Source organism: Macaca thibetana, chromosome 13, assembly GCF_024542745.1.
Source record: "Macaca thibetana thibetana isolate TM-01 chromosome 13, ASM2454274v1, whole genome shotgun sequence".
In the NCBI taxonomy this organism is placed as follows: Eukaryota; Metazoa; Chordata; class Mammalia; order Primates; family Cercopithecidae; genus Macaca; species Macaca thibetana.
The window spans coordinates 16,949,400-16,971,887 of NC_065590.1; the positions used below are offsets into that span (position 1 = coordinate 16,949,400).

Below are 22,488 nucleotides of genomic sequence, written 5' to 3' on the forward strand. Positions count from 1 at the left end.
CTCTATCTGAGGGGTTTTCCTCCATTCAGCCCTGACTCAGTTTCCCCATAGGAGCCACACCGGTGAGGGCAGGGAGAGGGTGCTGGTTCTGAGTCAACTTTGCATGGAAGGCCCGGCAGACCATGCTCATTACTTAGAGCCAGCGTCATTGGGAAACTCCGGCACAGACCTGCTAGACAGCTCCCCATGGTGCCCTAGCCTTCTCTCCCGACAGGAGTGGCCAGGACAGGGAGCAGAAGGTGACTGCTGTACTGCCCAGAGCTCTTCCCTCCGGAGGCTCAGCGAAACTAGAGAAACTCAGTGGACACACTACAAGACTTCAGAGATAGTTTTAGTAAATCCAGGAAGAATCAAAGGTATAAAATATGCAGTAGGCTCTCACTAAATGTTAATTTTCTTCCTTTTTTAATATTTGCATTGTGATAGTTAAATTAACGACTGCACAACTGGAAGAATACACACCCTAATGATTTTTTCCCTATAATAAAGGTGTCCACTATTTTCTGTCTACCTTCTTGAATGTCCTGCTTCCTCTAAAGAACTGAGAAGACTGATTTGACACTAACATCCATTTGAAGAAAAGCTACATCATGATAAAATTTGGCGTGGGCTATTCTTTCAAAAAGTTCTTTCTGAACCATCAACTGTGACCATAAATTGCACTAGGCAGGAGGTGGTGCTGGAGGGACAAAGAAATGCCAGCCAGTCGCTGCACTGGAGTTGCCAGCGATCACACGGGAAGGTCACTAGTCCAGAGAGATGGGTAGGACAGAGACGGGAGCACATCAGAGGAGCCCAGACACTAGTGCACGGGTTAAGTAGTCTCTTACACATCTGGTTAAGATCACCTCAAATTGCTGTGGGGCTCCATAGCTCTCTACAGCCCAGTTCCAAGCTTCTGCTCTCACTGGATTAGTGTCACGGAGACATGGTCCTCTGCATTAGCTGGGCTCTCTATCTTGGGTGACATCAAACCTAGAGATGGACTCTAGCCCCTCACTGATAACCTCATAAAAACTCAGTTTCAGATTTTTTTTGTGTGGATGGAACAGACTTTACCGAATGGTGGGTGAATGGTGGGTGAATGGTGGGTAAGGGGGTACCTGGTATTAAGTGAATAAATATGGGGGGAGTTAGTCGCAGGACTTCACACTGAGATTTAGAGTCTGGCGTCTTTGTTCTTGGAAGTCTTCAGCTCCTGCCCGATCCCTGAGGATCTTCCCCCGGATGACTGATCTTGTATCATCGCCCTCCCTCCCTGAGGGAGCAACGCAGAGTGGCCCAGGTCCACTCTCATGACGCCTCCGTTAATCCCCCCGGCTCAGGGAACTTCCAGCCCTGCCCACAGCAGTGGATGCCTTCAGTGCATCTCAGTCTTCCACCCCCAAAAGCTGTGGGGATGGTGGTGGGGGATCTCTGTGCGGGATCACCCCTTTCCTAATACCCCTTGTCCCAGGAGATGGGAGGATGGAGACATGGCCATTGTGGGAATGAGGTGGCGGGCTTCTCAGGACATGAGCTGTCTTGCTCTGCCTCCTTGGGCCTCATGGCCCCTGTTCTCCCTGCTGAAGTCGATGTTCTGGCGGACCGGACTGTCCCTTGGCCCAGTTCCTGGAATATCAAGTAATTAGGTCATCATCAGGGCAGCGGAGGCCAGCCTCTGATATTCTGCGGCATCTTACTCGTTCTTGGGGCCTCTGTCTAATGGGGCCACATTGCCCTTTCTTTGCACAGCTGGCTTTGTGCTTGCTACTAATTGTTTTTTAAACTGAGCAATCCATTGTTTAGAGATCACACATAAGTGGGAAATTATAAAGAAAAACAAGTGGATGGCCGACATAAAAATCAGGATGGTTGCTGGCCCTGGTGAGGAAGGGAGGAAGACACCATGTGGGAGAAGCACAGGACCCTTTTGTAAGATGCTGGTTTTTTGTTTTATTTTGTTTTGTTTAGCATTGGGTGTGGATACTCAAATGTTCTTCTTATGATTATTCTTTAAACTGTTCAGCTACATTTTATACATTCTTCTGTATGTGTGATGCATTTTATAATATGAGTGGTATATTTCACAATCCAAATCACTTTTAAGAAGCTCTTTTGCCATGGCTAACTCTAGTTTGCCGTTTCCCCAGGGCCGGCCAGCCTGGCGGAGCATGGGGAGGACCTGAATCTGCCCCTGGCACTGTCTCTTCTGCCCTCCACGACATGCTCAGGTCACATCCTGTCCTGCTTTCCATTGCCTGTGGCCACTATCACTTGCCAACATTCTGAACATCCCACCGCCTTCAACCCTCCCCACTTGTTCAGCACAATATGGAAACTGAAAAAAAAAAAAAAAAAAAAACCATGAGTTGCAGAGAGCCCTGCTTCCAGAGGGAATCCATCTCCATTGTGAGTCTGTTCGGAAAGGCAGGAGTGCTTTCTGATGTAGGGCGCTTATCACTTTAGCACACAGAGGGCTGCGTAATGGCCTAGAAAGAGCCTGAGCTTTGGAATCACAGAGCCTGGGTCTGCTCAGCTCTATCCCTTATGGGCGGTGTGGAAGGTTCTTCCCTCCCTGCTTTCCCTGACTAGGCTTAACTTCCCCCTGAGCCCAGGACCCTTGTTACTCTTGTGCCCCAACCTTCAAGTCATCTTTCCACCACCTTCCTTCTGCAGCTTTCTCAGGTCATCCGCCCCATGGAGGTCCCCGTTCAGTCCTACCTTGGCCTTGCCTTCCCCCCGCCTGTAACCTTGGTGAACTTTTCACAAGAGTCTACGCAGTCTTCTTGTAAGCAGATTAATGCCGAGGAAAAGTCTTGGTGAATGCACGTCCCACCTACCACCTCCAACCTTACACACTTGCCCGGGGCAGCGGGTGCCAAGGATACCTCATGGCCCTTCGGACCCTGAACCTGCTATGGGTCCCACTGGCCAGACACGTGCTTTCTCTTTGGAAGTGCTTGTCTCAAACGTAGACACATTGAACCAAACCAATGGGTGTGGGCTATTGGAAGGGGTGCACAGATTCATTTGTTGGTTGCAGCAAATGCTTGGTTTGGCAAATGCTTGAGGGCCTTCTGGCTGGAATTGCTCCCCTGCATGTCTGCGGATGTCTCGTGAGGATCTCAGCTCAGGTAGGAGAGGACAGGGGCTATTGGTCAAGCTTTCCCAGGCCACCCCATTCCCTTCTTCCATGCAAGGCAGCATGGTATGAATGCTTCAGATGGGCCTGGGTGCAAATCCTGCCCTTGCCGCTTTCTCACTGTGTGATCTAGGGGAAGTTGCTCAGCCTGTCTGAGCCTCAGTTTCTTGAAGCGTCAAATGAGGATGGCAATCTCTGTTTCTCAGGGTAAGCAAGGAGCTTAAATGAGAAAATTGAGGTAACCCGTGGGCACAGCACAGGGCACTTTGTGAGCAATCAGTAGGCGTGGCTCCTTTCTCCTCCCCTCTGCCTTTCTCTCCCCGCTTACCCCTGTAAAGTAGCTTCACCTCTCAGAAAGCAGCCAAGATTGTCCAGTGTCCCCCTCATTCCCAAGACCCCCACTGGCCCCTCACCCAGTGGCCTCTCAGGGAACTCCCCCGTCCTCAGAAGTCCTATCCCAGCAGAGATGGAATCCACGTAGCTGGCCCTTTCTTCCACACGACCCTGCCAGCGCAACCCTTCCCCGTATGATTACAATTTGTTTCTGGTTGTTTACCATGAGAAACTCACTGAAGCAACGAAGGCTTCCTAGGTGCTTCTGAAGAAGCAAGGTAAATTTTAGAACTTTGGTTTAAAAAAAGTGCTGCTCTGTGCAGAGAAGGCCGAGGAGAGAGCCCCGATGGTAAGAAAGCACAGGGACCCAGCTGCAGGGCTGGTGGAGGGCTCCTTTTGCAGACCCCTGAGCTTGGAGCACAGATGGGCAGCACACAGGTGAAATGTGATCGTCTATGGGGCTGTGTTTTCTGCGCCAGGAAGAAAGAGTCAACGACTTAATTATTTGGTCATGGTTTTGTACAAAGCCTGAGAGGAGGAAAAAGGTTCCTTTTTGAATAATAGACAGGAATTACAGCCTGAAGGGAGCTTGCTGAGGGTGGGCGGGGCTGCGGCTGTCCCATTGACATCAGAGAGGTGCTGCTGTCTCGAAGCCTCCGCCCTCCTCTGACTGGCTCCTGGCCCCAGCTCCTGCACTACTGTGGCCTTTTGGCTCAGGCACATCCTTCCTGGAGACTGGAACTCATCCCCCGACATCACCTTCACAGCCAGGGGGCCACCCAGGCAACGCAAGCCTCCATCTGGGGAGGCCAGCCATCTCCAGGAAAGTTGGGGACCAAGAGAATCGTGTGACTTTAGACTCTTGGTAGATGCTGCCTGACCCTGGGCTGCCTGGGGCACTGCATCCCTGGTGCCTGGCACTGTGCCTGGCACACAGTAGGGTTATTGTCTCTGAGTAGCTGGCTGAGTGTAAGTCAGAGCTGGGAGGCACTGTGGGCTTTCAAAGTCAAGGTCACGTGGCTCATTAGGGACAGTGCTTGAAACATTTCAGTGGGGATTCGCCATTCAGTCAATAGATTTTGGTTAAGCATGTATTATGTGCCTGCCACTGTGTTAGGAGCTAAGAGTACAGTCAGGAACAAAAGAGCATTCAGTGTACTCCAGACAGATGTTAAACAAACACATAGAAGCCAAATTATGTACAGTGCTAAGAGGAATGGCATCCAGGCCAGGGCAGGGTTCTCCCAGGTGGTGGCATTTTCGGATGAGTAGCACTGGCCACGTTGGGAAGTGAGAAGAGGGTCTCAGGCGAGGGAGGGAGCAGCTTGTGCAAAGGCCCTGGGGAGGCCTGCACTGCAGGAAGTGGGGGAAGGGAAGTGTGGTAAGAGGTGAGCAGGAGAAGGACCTGATGGTGAGGATATCACAGTCTGATTTTCATTTTTTAAAGGACACTTTGGCTCCTGCAAAGGTGGGAGGGGAGAAGAGGGGCATGGGTGGGTCCATGGGTGATGACTGCAGGGGATAGTGGCTTGTGGTGCCCTGTCACTCACCAGATCAGTGACTGTGGCAAACAACTGGCCTCCCCAGCCTCAGCTTCCTCCATGTGACTTGGGGACACATGCTTCACAGCACTGTTGTGGGGTGTATATTCTTGCAAGGGGCTGGTGCTGGGAGGGAACCAACACTGCCACTCTTCCCACGCACACCATCCTATGCTCTTCCCACGCACACCATCCTATGCTCTTCCCACGCACACCATCGTATGCTCTTCCCATGCACACCATCCTATGCTCTTCCCATGCACACCTTCCTATATTCTTCCCATGTACACCATCCTATGCTCTTCCCACGCACATCATCCTATGCTCTTCCCATGCACACTATCCTATACTCTTCCCATGCACACCATCCTATGCTCTTCCCATGCACACCATCCTACGCTCTTCCCACGCACACCATCCTATATTCTTCCCACGCACACCATCCTATGCTCTTCCCATGCACACCATCCTATGCTCTTCCCACGCACACCATCCTACGCTCTTCCCACGCACACCATCCTATATTCTTCCCACGCACACCATCCTACGCTCTTCCCACGCACACCATCCTATGCTCTTCCCACGCACACCATCCTTTGCTCTTCCCATGCACACCTTCCTATACTCTTCCCACACACACCATCCTATGCGCTTCCGACGCACACCATCCTATACTCTTCCCATGCACACCATCCTATATTCTTCCCATGTACACCATCCTATGCTCTTCCCATGCACACTATCCTATACTCTTCCCATGCACACCATCCTATGCTCTTCCCATGCACACCATCCTATGCTCTTCCCATGCACATCATCCTATGCTCTTCCCATGCACACCATCCTATGCTCTTCCCATGCACACCATCCTATGCTCTTCCCATGCACATCATCCTACGCTCTTCCCATGCACACCATCCTATGCTCTTCCCATGCACACCATCCTATATTCTTCCCATGCACACCATCCTATGCTCTTCCCATGCACACCATCCTATACTCTTCCCATGCACACCTTCCTATATTCTTCCCATGCACACCATCCTATACTCTTCCCATGCACACCGTCCTATATTCTTCCCATGCACACCATCCTATGCTCTTCCCATGCACACCATCCTACACTCTTCCCATGAACACCATCCTATGCTTCCAGTGGGAATATTCACAACCTGGGAAAGCTAGACTTTACACACTGGCTTTTCTTCTTGTTTTAAGGTAGAGAGAAATTCTTAATTGTAATGTGGTCACGTGTGTCAGCCTTTTGTCCCTTGGTTTGTGCTTTTTGAGTCTTCCCCAAGAAGTCCCTCCTTCTCACCATGTGATCATAAAGGTGTTCTCTCCTGACTGGAAAGTTTCACTTTTCTACTTAGGTCCTTGAGCCATCTGGAATTTGTGTCTGATTCTGTGAAGTCCAGCTCTCCTACTGCCTGGCTGGGAGATTTGGAGCAAGTCGGGCTCCCTGTGTCCCCAGCTAACAGATGAGAAGATTAATTAGGCCATCTGTGCAGCATCTTCGTCACCTACAGGTGCAAACATTCAGTATTCCTTGCTGCAGCCTGTGACCAGGGTGATAGTCCAGTTGGCGTGATAATAAAATAATCCCACCGACTTCCATGCTGCAAAAACGCAGCCACACTGACACAGTATTGGCTGTCCTCCCCAGCTCTCTTCCAGAAACAAAACAAAGCACCCCAGAGCGGGTTTCCCAAGGCCCACTCATGGCCAGAACTTTGCTTTAAATCATTCCCCTTTGACAGTTTAGTTTTAACTGTACTGCATGTACCCAAACCAAGGATGGGAGGAGAAGCCTCAGTAACTAGAATTGTTATTAAACCATATATTCAACTCCACTGGCATTTCTGGAAACCTCTACCTAAAGGACGTTTAACTTGTCTATTAAAATATTTCAGACTTGCCCTGAAGGAGGCTCCAAGAAGTGCCACAACTTTGCAGGTTAGTGACCACCCGGATGGAAATGTGTCTCTGGAAGCAAGTGGCTGGTGTTAGAAACACACACACACACACACACACACACACACACACTCCCATAAAATCCAGTCTTCAGTGTTCACTCTGATTATTATAATAATCACTCAGGATGTGAGACTCTGTATTTAGTCAGTTCTCTAAGTAGGACCCAGCCCTGCTGTAAGAGCACATGGGAGGGATCTGTGAAGACCCCATAGAGGAGGGAGAGCCTGACTGAGGGGAGCCAGCCTTCACAGGGGTCCCGGTGGGGATGCAGGCAAGAAACTCAGCCCAAGCTCATCTAAGGTGGAAGGTATGCATCTGAGCAAGATACAGGGGCAGGGAGGGGTGGTGTCCTACAGTTCTCGAGGGCCCGAGGAGACCAGGAGCAAAGGTGTCTGCCCATCAGGTCCCCAGGTCCTACCAAGGCAGAGACCAGCTGGTCTCTCTGTCCCAGTAGAAAATTCCTCTGGAGAGGGAATCGGATTGGCTTGAGATCTGTGATTAATTTTATGTGTCAACTTAACTGGGCCATCAAGTCCCCAGATATTTGGTGAAACATTATTCTAAACAGGAGGCCGGTACAGTTGCTCACGCCTGTCATCCCAGGACTTTGGGAGGCCGAGGCGGGCAGATCACAAGGTCAAGAGTTCAAGACCAGCCTGGCCAACACGGTGAAAACCCGTCTCTACTAAAAATATAAAAATTAGCTGGGCGTGGTGGCGGGTGCCTGTAGTCCCAGCTACTCGGGAGGCTGAGGCAGGAGAATGGCATGAACCCGGGAGGCAGAGCTTGCAGTGAGCCGAGATTGTGCCACTGCACTCCAGCCTGGGTGACAGAGCAAGACTCTGTCTCAATAAATAAATAAATAAATAAATAAATAAAGGTTTTCTGGATGAGATTACCATTTGAATGGTAATGGTCTGGGTCAAGCAGATTGCTACTGTGGCAGGCCTCATCTGATCAGTAGAGGCTTGCGTACAGCAAAAAGGCTGAACTTCCTGAGGGCGAGAGGGAACTCCCCTCTGCCTGACTGCCTTTGAACAGGGACGCTGGTTCTTCCTGGGTCAGGAGCCTGCTGGCCTTAGAACAGGAGCTACACCATTGGCTCTTCTGGGCTCAGGACTTTGGACTCAAACAAAGGCCTGTGTAAGAACTGATGTCGAGAACTGATCAGTTCTCCTGGGTCTCCAGCTCGCTGGCTGTAGGTCTTGGAACTTGTCAGCCTCTGTAATCACATGAGCCAATTAACGCACATCCTACTCTTCTCTCAGCTCCGTTTCTCTGGGGGACCCTGACTAATCCAAGGTCCCACAGAACACAGGTGACTCCACGAGGCTCACCTCTGTGGGTGGGAGAGGCAGTTCCCAGACAAGGGAACATCATGAGGGGGGCAGACACCCAAAGAGGCCTACAGCGGCCATTTCACTCCAGGAGCAGCGCACCGCGCAGCAGGGCCCTGAGCCCCTCTGACCAGCGGTCATGGGAAGGGGCTGCATCCCAGATATGTGATGATAGCCCATCCCAAGGCCAGCTCAGAAAATGCTAGGATTTGCCTTTACCCCTGGTGGGGTCATGTGTGTGAGGGGAGCAAGTGGGAAGGAGACTTTGGACCCCAGGCCCTGTCCATCAGCCACCCCATGGCTGAGGGGTCACCCTCATAAGCTCTTGAATGCCAGCCTGAGGCAGTCTGGGGTGACTTTGTGATGCGGACAGAGCCCTTCCTTCAGGGAAGTTTCTAGACTGGGCTGTGTGCTTGGAGCCACTGTGCTGGGCACAGTCTCCACCATTTGACCATGGGCTCTCCACCATGTGCTCCTGCCTTAGAATCAGCCTCCTTCTCTGTAAGTGGAGATGGCCCTGGTGGCCCAGGTATGAGGGGCCCCAATCAATGACACCTTCTCCCATCCACCTCTGAGCTAGCGGGGAAATAAGACACAAGAGTGAGGCAGGAAAAGACCAAAGCAGGAACAGCCAGGACCCCTCCCAGTCCTCAGGGAGCCCCTCGGCCCCTCGCCACTTTCAAGGCCAGGGATGAAATAAGTTTGTTTGTTTCCAGATAAAGGTTTATTTCTCTCTGCTTAATTCTTTTTCAAAAATTCGATTTTATTGTGCTAAGAACACTTACCATGCGATGTCCCCTCTTAGCAGATTTCTAGGGGCACAATATAGTCTTGTTAACCGTAGGCAGGTGCCATGCTTCATGGCCGGTCCCCAGGGCTTATTCATCTCACTGCGCTGAAACTTGAGCCCCTTTGAGCAGCAGCTCCTCAGTCCCCTCCCCCAGCCCCTGGCAGGACCGTTCTCCTGTCTGTTTCTACGAGTTTCACCATTTTATTTACAGCATGTTGGTGGAATCAAACAGTATTTTGTGTCTGGCTTCTTCACTTAGCACCATGTCCTCCAGGTAGATCGATGTTGTGGCATGTGTCAGAGTTTCCTTCCTTTTTGAGGCTGAATAATATTCCATTGCATGGATACAGCACATTTTCTTTATCCAGTCGTCTGTCGGTGGACATGCAGGTTGCTTGCACTTCTTGGCTATTGTAAATAGACTTGTAGGAGCATAAGGATGCTGACTGTTTTGGATAAATACCCAGAAATGGGGTTGCTGGATCATATGGTCGTTATCTTTTTAAGTTGTAATACATTTCATCTCTCACTCCGGCCATGTCTGAGCTTCTCCCTTGATAGAGGTAGAAAGTTCCAGAGAGGCCCAGGCAGGGCCAGCAGTGAGAAGGCCTGAGCCTCCTTACCAGGGTATTTCTCCCCCATGGGCTGCCTCTCACTAACTGCACAGCTGAACCACATGTCCCTTCCCAGGGCTGCTGTGCATCACACACTCACACCCACAACTCGCTCCGTGTGTGTGGGGTCGAAGAGTGATCCTGTATCTATATCCATCCAGAACCTCAGAGTGTGACCCTACTTGGAAATAGGGTCTTTGCAGGTGTAACTCATTAAGACAAGGTCATATTCTTCATACTGGATGGCCATAGTACATCAATGCCTAGTGTTCTTATGAAAGGAGAAAACAGCAGGGCCAGGTAGCTCACACCTGCAATCCCAGCAACTTGGGAGGCTGAGGTGGGAGACTTGCTTGAGGCCAGGCGTGTGAGACCAGTCGGGGCAAAATAGCAAGACACCATCTCTAAAACAATTTTAAAAATTAAAAAATTGGCTGGTGGCACATGCGTATAATCCCAGCTACTGGGGAGGCTGAAGCAGGAGGATTGCTGGAGGCCTGCTGGAGGCCAACTGGAGCTGCAGTGAGTCATGATCACACCGCTGCCCTTCAGCCTGGGCCGCAGAGCAAGACCGTGTCTCTATAAATAAATAAATAAATGTTTTAAAAAGAGAGCTAGGGTCTGTCTCTTCTCTTCTTTCTCTCTCTCTCTCTCTTTCTCTCTCTCTCTCTCTCTCTCCCTCTCTCTCTCTCACACACACACACACACACACAGGAGGGGATGTGGTGTGGAGACAGAGGCAGAGATTGGAGTGACGCAGCCACTCCAAAGAGTGCCAAGGATTGCAGGCAACCACCAGATTCAGGAGGAGGCAAGGAAGGACCCGCCCCTGAAGGTTTCAGAGGGACTGTGACCCTGCCGCCACCTTGATCTTGCACTTGGAGCCTCCATAGCTGAGACAGAGTAAATGTCTGTTGTTGTTAGCCACTCAGTTGGTGGGCATTTGTTACTGCAGTCCTGGGAAACCAATGAGCCGTCCACTCACTCATACACAGCCTACTTACATTTTACTGGTGCTTTCTGCTAACTCTTCTCCTTTCCATCTACATATTTCTTCCTTCCAGAGCTCCCTCACCTCCCTCAAGAGGGGCTCTGTGGCCAGGAAACTTTTAATGAGATCTGGAAAAAGTGTTACTTGCACATTAAATCCATTATTTTGTGAATATTATTGCTTAAGACAAGCTGAAGTTTAAAAATGAGTGCTTTCAAGTTGATCGGAAGAAAAATACCAAGTCAATGGGGTGCATGGTGACACATGAGTTGCTGAAATTTGGGAAACACTGGAATGGAAGACACAGCATTGATTCAGGGTCTGTAATCCTGGGTCCAAATTCTGCTTTCCCTACTGGCGCTGGGACACACAGGCATTGTTGAAGTGCTGGACCCCAGATTTCTCTTCTGTAAAATAGAATCACAGGGTCTAAATTGGAGGCTTTCTCTGAAGGATGAGAACAAAGGTAGACTGAGAATGTTCCTATCATGGTGCCCGGCGTGAGCAGATTCTCAGCAGATGGGTCTGGCCACAATCCGCTGAGGGCTCTCCTGCAGTACCAGCAGGGATCCTAGTCATTGTCCCCATCACTCCTGTCTGTCTTCATCCAGAACCTTGTCTGGATCCTGGGAGGAAGCAAACATCTTCTGATGGGAATGTGAGGCCCTGCCAGGTTGCAGAAGCAACTGGAAAAGGCCAGGTGTCCCTGCCCACTTTGTGGGCACCTCATGATAAATGATGGCTCTCATTAGCCCTAACTCCTCGGGTACCTTCCTACCCAGCGCCATTATGCTGGGACTACCCTCTCACTCTGGGAGCTTCACGATAAACCTGTCTTGGCTTATCCTGGACGCCTGTCAGCTCCTGGCAGGGTGCAGGCCGCAGGGATACCTTTTGCATCATGAGATTGTGCAACTTGGGAGGCTGAGGTGGGAGGCACGCTTGAGGCCAGGAGTGTCCTGGCAAGTTCTGGCAAGTTCACGGAAAGTTCTGGCAAGTAGGCAGGCCAGCCTCTTGCTTAGACGGTGCTAAAAGGATTCTTCTTCATCATCTGCCAGTAAGGAAAGTGGCCATCTTGTTCAGAGGATGGAGTGCGGCATCCACACAGCTACCGGCATGAACTTGGTGAGTGGAGGCCACCTACATTCTAGAGCCACAGGGTCCCTGGAGCTATTGGCTTCTTGCCTGAATGCTTCCAGGTTTCCCAGTTTCTGGAAGCCCTGGTTGCAGTGTGCCCTTGTGTGGCACCCAGCACGTCTGGAAGGGCAGCCCGTGGGTGTGAGTCTTGGAGAGTGAACATCCCTATAAGGACTGACTCGTGACCCCGACTTTATCACCAAGGGGCCTCTGCAGAGACAGGTCCTCAAATCAAGAGCCAGGCAAAACTGCATAGAGAGAGGTTCTGGGGGTACACTGGAAGGAGTGGACGATGGTCAACTGTCCCCACTCATTTCATGAGGATTCTCCACCTCCCACAGCCCCTGGCATGGGGAGTGCAATGTAACACAAAAAAGAGAAGGCAGTGAGCAGGACCCACTCTTCCTGCAGCCCCAGCTGGGCCACCTGCACCAGTCTCTATGCATCTGGGGTTGGGGTAGGTGGGTTCTGGCTGGTTTATGGAGAGCCTGCTCCTCCATGAGGCCCATATCTGCTATTTTTCCACGGCATCAGCATGAGAGGTTTCTGGTTTTATGTATGTATTTTCTGGCTCTGGCTCCTGGTCTGCATTTGTATGCACAAGAAGGCATAAAAGAGTTAGAGCACTGGGTTTCCAGAGACATGTGTCTGGCAGCATTCAGGAAAATAACATTATAGCCTAGGAATCCCATCACACACATGTGCACACATGCCCACACGCAGGATCATGGTATGTTGGCAGGAGTGCAGTTCATGCCCATGAAGGAAATGGAAAACACTTGTTGGAGAGAAAACCCATCTGCTGGCATACTATTCCCATCACAGGAGAGGCAGAGCCTATGATTGGTGCCTCACTGAATCACAGGATGTGTTTTATTTTATCCCCACATTATGATGGAGGGCCATGGCTGCTGGCTATGTCTATTTCTTGTGCACAATATAGACCACAAGAGAGAATAAAATAATCTCAAAACTACAATGTGGAAAAAGCCTGCCAGCTAGAAAGGTGGAGAAGCTATCTCCAGGAGCCAAGAAAATCTCTTCAAGAAAAAATAAAAAAAGTAACCCACTTTACTTTTTCTCCAAACTGACAAATTTGACTTGTCAGATGTAAGTTCAACTTGTGGACAATCCACTCAAGACTGATAATCGCCATAGTAACTGCTGTGTCACATGATCACACAGAAGCCTAGAGACGGGGAGAGCAGCTTTCCAGGCCACTTTTCTTCTGGTAAATTCTGTGATGTCAGCCTAATTAGCAGGAATGGAATCAGGACCTTGGTTGAAGTAATTGGCAGCCATTCTTTAAAAAGAACAAAGGTATTTTAGCACCTTCTCTTCCTTTTTATGGGGCCTGTGCCAGGACCAGGAGGGCTGTGGTGTGGAGTCTCCCTCACCCTTCTTCCTAATTGGCCAAGCTCCAAGCAGTGCCTCTAAGTTGTGGTTCTTTGTAGAGCCATGTCTGGAGAAAAACGCGAATTCATCCCCTGAAGTTTTCAAAATATCAGAAACTGGTGAGAGAGGGGGCCAGGAATACATTTCAGAGCTATCCCAATTCTTCTTTTTAATTAATATTGTAAATTTCAACTTCTTTCATTTCCAACTGCTTCTCCCTGCAAAATAAAGGTATCATGTCTTTAAAGTTCTCCGTCCATGACGTTTTGTTCGTATACTAGACAATGCCATTCCCTTCCCAAGGCACATCTCTTTTAGTTGGGTTTAATTTGAGATGCCTCTTGCCTGCTAAAAACATTGGTGACTTGCCCCAGCAAGGAGGTGACAGGGCCACTTGTCCACGTTGGTCCCCTCCAGTGGGGCTGAGTGGTCACCACCTTCAATGGCTGCATTTCACAGGAAGAGAACTGCCTTCTTCACCGCCGGGCATCAGCCTGTGGAAATCTGTGCCCAGACAGCTCAGGTGGCAGCTTATCCAAGTCCCCAGCACCCAGCTTTGTCTGCCCCAGGACAATTGCCCCATTGTCTTCAGGCTAATGAAGTTTCTGGTCAAAACAATGATTTCAAACATCTCTTGAGCCTCTCTGCCCTCCATCTGGAACAGACAAGTACATCAATCCCTTCAAACCTGCCTCCTCCAAGTGCATTCTGTAGAGTTAGTGCATGGGGGTGCATTTTAATCAACCATGTTGGCCAATGCTACCTACCTGGAGTGAGCCCAACCCCCAAATAAACTGTGAGCTGTGTAAATGAACACACGCCAGCCAAGTGAGGAGCAAAGCCTATTGATTCAGAACTTGTGCTAGTGACGGAGTTGGCCATCATCCCTTGTGTTTTGGCAGAAACTCAGAGGGAAGCAGGGGAGTGGGAAAGCCTCAAAGAGGAAAGAAAGGAAGGCTTCGGGTGTGCCCTGAGTGGAGGGTGTTGTCCTGGGGAAAATGAAGGTGGCTACAAGAAATGGGACCTCCCGTGTGATTGGTTTGGGAGCATGTTCGGCTTTCTTCCATTGGTCCTAAGTTGGAAGTGGTGACAAAAACCTAGGGAATCAGGCCAGGCGTGGTGGCTCACTCCTGTAATCCCAGCACTTTGAGGGGCTAAGGTGGGCAGATCACTTGAGGTCAGGAGTTTGAGACCAGCCTGGCCAACATGGTGAAACCCCGTCTCTACTAAATATACAAAAAATTAGCCAGGCATGGTGGTGCGCACTTGTAATCCCAGCTACTTGAGAGACTGAGGTGGCAGAGTCGCTCGAACCTGGGAGGCAGAGGTTGCAGTGAGCTGAGATTGAGCCACTGCACTCCAGCCTGGGGGACAGAGCGAGACTCCATCTCAAAACAAAAACAAAACAAAACAAAAATACCTAGGGAATCAATCAGTTATTAATCGAGTCCTAGAATTTTGGGTCTGATTGCTATAGGAGCTGTTGTTTGGCTTCTGGGCTGATTCCTACAGACTGTGGGTCAGAGTTCTGTCTTTCTACATGGTCTTGACATTGTCTGTCTGTATGTTGACTCTCTCATTGTGTACAGGCTGTCTTCTCCCAGCCTGCTTAAAATTAATAAGAGTTTGAACAGACAAGTATGCGGAGGGAACATCATCATTTGTACAAATAGCCTCAGATGGAAATTCTGCATGCCTTTGAAAGAAAGTTTGAGAGGTAGACCTCAACAGCTTCCTCGGCCCAGCTGAAGTCTCACTCCCTGAAGGCACATGCACCTTTCTCAGCCATTGCTGGGAATTCAGGATTGCGTGCTGGAGGCCAACATTGGGTATCCTGAGTGGAAGCCAGGAACTGGGGCAAGTCCTCCTGGTACACACACACCCAGCTTCTTTTTCCTCCCTCTTCTGCCCTATCCCAGGGAGCCCTCTTTGCACCAGCCCACCCACTGGCCAAACTTCAGGGTCTTGTCTTCATACTTACTGCTTTTTTCTAAGGGAAAAGTTATGGAGAAGGCAGTCAAGGTTCATTTATTTTTAACCAGGAGACAATGCCCCCAAACAAGAACTGAGTCCCTAGTTATGGAATGTCAGACACCTTGCAGCAGGTGGTGGTTCTGAAACACCCGGATCCAGATGGCAGCCAACTCCACCCACATGTCAGGCGGGTGACTGCATTTCCAGACATATTCCTTGTTTAGATGAGGAGAGTCTGCCCCCACTAACATTCCTTCAAGTAGCAAAATGATGCTAGATCTTTCCAGAGGTCACAGACTGAAGGCTTGGGGGCTACAGTCTGGAATGTGTTTTGCTTGGCACACATGCATTTTAAGTTGTTTAATGAACTATCAAGATGTAAAGATCAGGAGCTGACCTTTCATGTTAAAAAGAAAATCTATATTTTCCAACTACTCTTGGAAAATGGGATGCTCTGGCAGCACTTGGACATCTTCCCACCTGCAGATGCTCAGCAGAATGACAGCTGCCCTGCAGAGAGGAAGCACCTGTTCCCTTCCTTACCACTCTCCTCATCTGGCCTGCAGTTTCCTCCTGTGTGTCACAGTTATGGACTGATTGCTTGTGTCCTGCCAAATTCATATGTAGAAATCCTAACCCCCAAGGTGATCATATTAGGAGACGAGGCCTTTGGGAGGTGATGAGGTCACAAGGGTGGGGCCCTCATGACTGGGATTAGCACCCTTATGAAAGAGACCCCAGAGAGCTCTCTCACTCTCTTTCCACCACGCAAGAAGATGAGACGTTGAAGTCTTCAGCCTGGAAGAGGGTCCCTGCCAGAACCTGGCCATGCTGGGACCTGATCTTGGACTTTGAGAACCGTGAGAAGTAATTTTCAGTTGTTTACAAGTCATCCCATCAATGGTATTCCACTATGGCAGTCCAAACTGACTAGGCCACTCACCTTCTTGGCCCAGTGGGCATTTGATCCAGAATAACTCATTACTGTCTGAGGAAAGCCCCACCATCTCTTTTCCCAGAAGTTTTTGTTTCTGGTGGCTTCATGGGGGGATTCCAGGCACAGTAGGGCCAAGCGATGGGTATAGAGCGACACTACACCTTTGACTTGGCTTCCTGGGGACTTAGATGGATAGGTGTGTTTCCTAGGAGCCGTCTTTCCTGTCCTCACCCCTTTTCCCATGAGAAATGCCTCCTCTTGCCTCAGAAACAAAGGAAGGGGTCAGTTTCTGCCAATGTCTGCTCAGCCCAGAGCGAATGTCTGAGAGATTCAATGTGAATGTGCCGGTTGCCTGCTGCAGATCAGGCTTGGTAGGTGTTGGTAGGTGGTTAAGGTTGAGTTTCAGCATCAAGTATGAGTTGTTACTGCTCAGGGTCTCAGTTTTCTCATCTGTAAAATGGGAAGATTCCTAGCTCTCAAATTTATAAGGCTCCACTGGTCATGTGTAAAATGTGGCAATTAGGGAATACTGTTGGCTGTTAACTATATTCACCAGGACAGGCTGGTTATGCTCTGGTAAAAAATAAACTCAGACTCAGTGTCTGCACCCAGCACACATTTATCTCTTGTGCATGCTATACGGCCATCTTGACTCAGCAAGGTTCTATTCTGTGTCACTTTACTTAGGAGGGTTGGATGGAAGAATCCCCCACAGTAGTGCTGTCAGTCTCTATGGCAGGGGAAAGGGGGCATGGTGTATCAAGCCTTGGGCTTGAAGGTCTATTCCCAGAAGAGACATCATTACCGCAACTCACATTTCATTGGCCAAAGTGAGTCACAAGCCAAGTTTAACTTCAAGGAGTGTGGCCCCAAGCCTCTGATTCTAAGTGCCACTGTCTTAAGGCATTTGAGCTCCTGTAACAAAATACTATAAGCTGGGTGACTTATCAACAAGAGAAATTATTTCTCCCAGTTCTGGAGGCTGGAAAGTCTAAGACCAAGGTACTGGCAAATTTGGTGTCTAATGAGAACCTATTTCCTGGTTTATAGATGGTGCCTTCTTGCTGTATCGTTACGTGGTGGAAGGGGCAGACAGACTCTCTGGGGCCTCTTTTATAAGGGCACTGATCCCATTAATGACAGCTCTGCCTTTATGACCTAATCACCTTCCAGGGCCCCCACCTCCTAATGCCCTCACTGGGGGCTAGGTTTCTCCATATGAAGTCTGGGGGGACACAAATGTTCAGACCATGGCAGCGCTCTCTTCCCTCACAGCATGGCTGGCTCTCCAACTACAATAGCATGCCCCATGGCTCACTTCCAGGGAGACTGTCTGGAGAGGTTTGTCCTAAGAGATAGAAGAATGCATCCCGCCTCAAGTTTTAGTTCCACAGGTTCACCCAACAGGGAGGTAATAGTTACACATTCTTAATGAAAAGACCCAAAAGCCCAAAACATCCTGTGCTGCAGCATATAAAGCATCTTCTTCAGACCTGGTCCAAGACTACTCTGGGATTTTTGAGTCAGAAGAGAGCCAGAGCCTATTCAGCATGCTGTTTGACTCTGGTCCCAGCAGCCACCGCCATGTTAACAGGATGAGCAGGGCTTCCTTCAACTCAGGGTTCCCATGAAATTAAAAAGAATTCTCACCTTGACTTGGGATTGGGATTGTTGAACACTATCGATACTTCTTCCAAGGTCTCACAAGAGTTTGCCTCCTCTCATCGCAATGTGAAGACCTCTGGGGGGGAACAATTCATGGGTTCTTGGGGTCTTATAGGGGATGACAGAGAAGTGTCACCCCCACCCAACAGCCTGACTCAGTCTACTCCTCAGGAGGAACAGAAAGTGGTCTCCCTAGTGCCATGAAACCCCAAAAAGTGTCAACCAGTATTAAAGGCCTGCCTGATATACAACCCTCAAATGCAACACAGTGTCCATCTGAGGCCACTCTAAAGAAGGCCAGGAAAGGTTTGCTGAGAAGGCTGTGCTGTTAAAAACAGAAAAAAAAGACCCTTACCCCATTGCTCTGTGCCTGGTGGCTATAGGGAAATTATTTCACAAAAAAAGAAAGGGAAAAATAATTTTCAAAAATGATTTAAGAAATGCTGTCAAAGATAGCAAAGAACAAAGAACAGAGCCCTCAAAGAACAGGGCCCAGGACAGGATAAGCACTCAATAACGTACAATACTGTAGTGCTGTTGAGTGCTAGCTGTTATTGAATGCTAGCTGTTGTTGAGTGCTAGCTGTTGTTGAGTGCTTGTTGCTGAGTGCTAACTGTTGTTGAGTGCTAGCTGCTGAGTGCTAGCTGTTGTTGAGTGCTTGTTGTTGAGTGCTAGCTGTTGTTGAGTGCTTGTTGTTGAGTGCTAGCTGTTGTTGAGTGCTTGTCCTGCCTCGGCCCTGTTCTTAGCCTTTTAGGTACATTTCTCCATTTAACTTCCACAATAGCCCTGTTAGGCAGCTAGTATTATTTCTGTTTTACAGATAAAGTTTGGTTTTAGCTCAGAGTGGTTCTGAATCTTATAAAAAGAAAAAAAACATCCCCAGGAACTGAATCAGCTCCAAAATAGCTCCATCTTAGGCTAAATATGGGATGTGACAAAGCCACCATCAAGCTAGGCCCCCCATCCTGACAGCTTCCCACCCCTTCCCTGCCCCCCTCACCCTGCTTTCCAGGGAGGGGTGGGCATCCTCTCAGTCCCATAATCTGTGCCAGGCCCTCATATGAGGACTTGACAGGATTCAGCAGAGATGCAGGCCTCTGCTCTGCTGATCTCTTTGCATATAGTAATTTAATGAAGCCAGAAACTGCATAGAGCTAGTAATGGCACAACCAAGCAGCTTAAACTTTGAGCCACTAAACCATGCTGCCTCCTATTGTAATACGATTATATTATAACACAAGTTCAAGAGACCACCCACTGCTTTCTTTATTGGATCCTTCCAATAAAGTGCCGTGCTAGTAGCACAATTCCCCACGGACATAGAAAATAACTATTCTAAAATAAATCCGAGGGCACACCCAGCCACAAAGTGGGAGGTGTATTATACAAATGCAACCAGGGCCCCTGGATCTGGCAGCTAGACCCACAGCAACAGCCTGTGTTTTTTCAGGGCTAAGAATGCACGGCTCCGACACGGAGAGCCTCTGAGCTGCCACAAACTCATCAACACCTCCCTATTAAAGGCCATTCTGACCACCCTTGGTGTTGAGTTTTCCTCGGAGAGTAGTTGAGGGCTAAGGTAGGGTGGAGAGCCAAGAGGAGGCAGGGAGAGCCAGAGATGGCAGCTGGCAACAGGACACAGAAAGAAAAGGGACTTCTAAGACAGATCTAAGAATTCACAGGGCTTTTTGGTGCAGAGTCTGGAGATGATGCACAGAAATGATACCTTGAAAGGGGAAGGAAAAGAAGGAAGAACAGGTCATCAGCCCTGGAGCTCAGGAGGCTGAAGGAGAGAATGTATTTGACATCTATCATATCTTTGCATCCTTCAATGACACATTTGTCCATGTCACTGATCTTTCTGGCAAAAAAAAAAAAAAAAAAAAAAAAAGTGCTGTGTGACTGGTGGGATGAAGGTAAAGGCTGGTCAGATGAATCCTCTCCACATGCTGCCACGCTGGCCACCCAGGATGTGGTCTATGTGGTCTAGAGGTGCAAGGAGCCAGGCATCACTGCCCTACATCAAACTCCAGGCCACAGAAGGAAATAGGACTGAGATCCCTGGACCTGGAGCCCGCTTAGGGATGAAGATCAGGTGCATTGAGGATGTCATTCCCATCTCCTCCAACAGCACCTGCAGGAACAGGGGTTGCCATGGTCGCCATCTGTGAACAAGACTCCTCAAAATGTTTTCTGTTAATAAATTGCCTTCATGTAAACTAAAAAAAAAGAGAGAGAGAGAGAGAGAGATAATTGACACAAAATGACGCCCAGTCTTGGTCTGCATGGTGAAGGGCCCAGGACTGATGGGCGGGCGCTCATTTGCATAATGCAACACCAGGGAGAGTCCTGTCACTTGCCCTCCTGAGTCCTGAAGAAAACCCTTCACTCCAATTCCCTGTGCATTGCTTCTAAAGGCAGAAAATGTGTACAGTTCTAGAATTGCGGTCACATAAAATGCTAGAAGAATAATGTGCTTTATTTAAGTGCTTAGAGGTTCCCCCTGAAGTTTGTGTTACCTGGAAGTTGGCGTCAGGGAAACACCTCATGGGCCTTCTCTCAAGGATAAATGAGATGCAGGGACAAGGAAGGGAGAAAGGTCATTTTAACATTTTATTCACAGTCCCTGGGATTCTTTGGAGAGCACCTTAGGAATGTTCTTAACCTGAGTCCTCTTACTAAGTGTAATCACACAGTCTGCCAGGCTGGTATTAGTAACCCTACTTTGCAGCTGAGGCAACTACAAGAGATGACCTTTCCGGGCTGGTGGAGTGGAATTCGTCACGTACTACATGCAGTCATGTACTGCAGTGACCAGTCCAGGTCCAATTTCTTTGACGGTATCATTGACGGGGTAACAGGGGAGAGGCAAGTGCAAGAGGAGAAATGGGGTGAAAACCCATTACAGGGAAGCTTGAGCTGGGGCAGGATCGGGGAGCCAGGGTATGGGGCATGGTTGGGACTGAAACCCTTGTTAACACTGGCTTTAGCAAAACAAATGGGCACCACCATCCCAGAGGACTTCCAGAAGATTCCTCCCTCCCCCACAGCTGGGCACAGAGCCTTACCTCCCCTGCACCCTGGCCCCGTCTCCCTATTTGGCAAGACTCCCGTGTCATCTGCTCTTCTCGACTTCAGCTCCCTCTTGGCACTGGAAATACTAAGGGAACCCAGCAGTCACACAGGATTCTAGGAATTTCTCCTTTCCAACTTCCTGAACTGGTTTTCAAATTCACCTCAGAGGTCCCTTTAAAAATCATGTTCCAAGGCTGGGCACAGTGGCACATGCCTGTAATCCCAGCACTTTGGGAGGTCGAGGCAGGAGGACCTCCTGAGCCCAGGAGTTCAAGACCAGCCTGGGCAACATAGTGAGACCATGTCTCTACAAAAAATAAAAGATTTATCCTGGTGTGGTGATGTGTGCCACTGCACTCCAGCCTGGATGACAATGACAGACCTACTTCAAAAAACCCACGCTCCACACTATCAGGGGGTCTGCCATCCACAGATTCCAGACAGGGGGTTCCATCGGCCAGGCAGGAACGGCATGGGCAATGTCAGTAGCCTGCACATCAGATTAGCTTCTCTGAGGTCACAAAGTCGCCTGGAAGTGGGGAATCCATGAGGGCCAGGCCCTCCACAGGAGGAGACCTTCCCTCCCCAGGCACCAGCCTCCCTGACATGGTTCCCTCCTCTCAGCCCTGGCCCACATGTTCCTGCCGAGGTAACATGTCCCCTGACTCCATGTTAGAAAACCATAAAGCCCCCAAGAGACATTTCTAACAATCATCTAAATATTGACTTTCACTTTATAAAACGTATAAAACATAAAGAACACTTGGAACAGCCCAGTTTTAATGCCGCCAACTTTTGTTTTCCAAAGAACAATTGGTAGACTTGGGCCCGAGGGGAGCAGAGCCCCGACTCTCAGACAAGGAGCCTCAACAGCGATTCCGTATCTTCGAGGCGGCAGAGGTTTTTGGTGAGCTTGTGTCATTTCTAAACACGGTGGTGAAGATGGGATCCTCTTCATTTTGCAAATGAGAAAATGGAAGAGCCCGAGGGGAAAAGGGCCTCTCTCAAGGTGCCATGGTGAGAAGGAGGCAGAAGGAAGAGGACCTCACCCTTGCCTTGATTCCACTGACTGGTGTTTATCGCGCCACGAGTGTCTTCAGGGAGCAGTCGTTCCCACACTGGAATGTTGACATGAGGAGCAAATGTGATGCCATCATGTAATTCCAGTGGCGGCTGGTCATCCCCTGCAAGGCTGAAATGACCCTCTCTGTTTCAATGCTAAGGAAGCAGCAGCTTTCCTCCCACTCCCACACAGGATGTGTGCAGCATCTTCAAGTCCCTGCCTCGCGTTTCTAGGCCCGTAGTGGGCTCTCCATGGTCAGGGAGTGGATCTTCCAGTTAGGTATTTTTCTGAAGCACCTGTCATTCTTTGCTTTTTGGAGCAAGACAGATTTTTAAAATCCTCTGGGAGAGCAAGAGGGTTGGCCAGAAAAGGCATGAAGAGTGGGAGAAGGGTGCATTGTGGACCCGTCTGAGCGTAGGAGTGTCCCGATAACCAGGAGACTGAGGAGCAGCATCCGCTGTCCGCCTCAGTGTTCTAAATGTATGAAACCTAGCAAGGTAATTGCATGGGAATAACACACTGTGAATGTTATGTG

At 49.5% G+C, this 22,488-nt stretch overlaps 1 protein-coding gene and 1 pseudogene across 3 annotated transcripts in view; both read left to right on the plus strand.

Annotated features, from left to right (window-relative positions):
* MTLN (mitoregulin) overlaps window positions 1-22,488 on the plus strand; it is a 1,146,577-nt gene that overhangs the window by 376,601 nt on the left and 747,488 nt on the right. Inside the window, exon 1 of one of the 3 annotated variants that reach the window (XM_050753156.1) lies at window positions 1,127-1,130. The exons of the other annotated variants lie outside the window; for them this stretch is intronic. The gene's annotated coding sequence lies outside the window, so the exon portion shown is untranslated. Of the gene's footprint in view, window positions 1-1,126; window positions 1,131-22,488 lie in introns of those variants that run through there. 3 annotated transcript variants of the gene reach the window in all.
* Window positions 19,535-22,393, plus strand: LOC126933431 (40S ribosomal protein S14-like; annotated as a pseudogene).